A 1,256-nucleotide genomic window follows, 5' to 3' on the forward strand; every position below is an offset into this window, starting at 1 on the left:
TCACTGAACTATTTTTATCTCTTCTATCCTCTGTAGATTAAAGTTCCCGCTCCAACAAATAGCACCAATATCCTCCCAGTAACCATCTTTGTTTGTCTTTCCAGGGAAAGCGCAAACATTCTCCAAATCCTGATTCAAATGGCATCAACCAAAGACGTACTGACTCAGGATTTATTTTTTTATCATTTCATTTCCAAAAGGTACAATTGAGACTGATTAATATGCCAACAACCTTTGCGTTTTCTTTATGTAACCCGTGATGTTTTTGTTGTGGCTTAATGAAAACGGCTCCCTCTCCTGCTGCATGTGAATTTGAGCGGCTGGCCCGAGCGTGTTCTTGTTTTTATGTAACTTATCAGATGGCAGGCCTTCTGTCAGGTGTTGTTTGGATGTGGATGCCGTTTGGCATGTTTTCATGCGTGGGGATTAACTGCTCCGATCGGGCAGAATGTCCAGGTGACCTTTTCTGACCCCTGATTTCACAGCACAAACTCTCCGAGGGTTCACATATTCTCACAATATTCTTGGGCAGTTCCCCAGGGAGATATTAGAAAGGGGCAGGGCACCTGAAAAATAGAAAACAAAATATATTGTATCTAGAAGTTGTGATAAGTACTGGGAGACTAGATTACCTACTTTCTGTTGAAAATAATAAAAAAAACCACCAAGAATCACCAGTGACTGGACATTCACAGGTACATAGAAAAATAATAAGACGTAGAAGATTTTGAAAATTAATCCTATATTATGGGGTCCACTTATTGCTTACTGATATTTTCAGAGTGTGGAGAATTTAACAAACTTTTCAATTTTAGGATTTCTCACTTTGAGAATCAAATCATTTCAATTCCTTTAGGATTTCGCCATGTTAAACGACGACGAAGCCAAAATTAAAATGAAGAAGAAAAAAAGTGTAACCCAGGAATTTATGAGCAAAATCATGAACTCCAAATAGACCAAATCACGACTCCTCATCCACAATGTTAGTGAATGGTTAAATCATTTTGGCAATTCTGTGCACATTGGAAATATTAAACTACAGACAAACATATATGTTTGTTTTTTTATCTTTAATATAAAAAGTTTGTCATTCACTAGGAGAAAAAGTTAAAATTATTCAACTATTTTTACATTTCAGAATCCATTTCTTTGAATTTCAAAACATCTCCTTTGCCATAAGAGATCTACAATACGCCAGGTCCAGGTTTATATTTCGGTACGAAACCGAAGTGTTGGATCTTTCATCTTGCTCTTGT

Source organism: Poecilia formosa, unplaced genomic scaffold (genome assembly GCF_000485575.1).
Source record: "Poecilia formosa unplaced genomic scaffold, Poecilia_formosa-5.1.2 Scaffold19, whole genome shotgun sequence".
NCBI lineage: Eukaryota > Metazoa > Chordata > Actinopteri > Cyprinodontiformes > Poeciliidae > Poecilia > Poecilia formosa.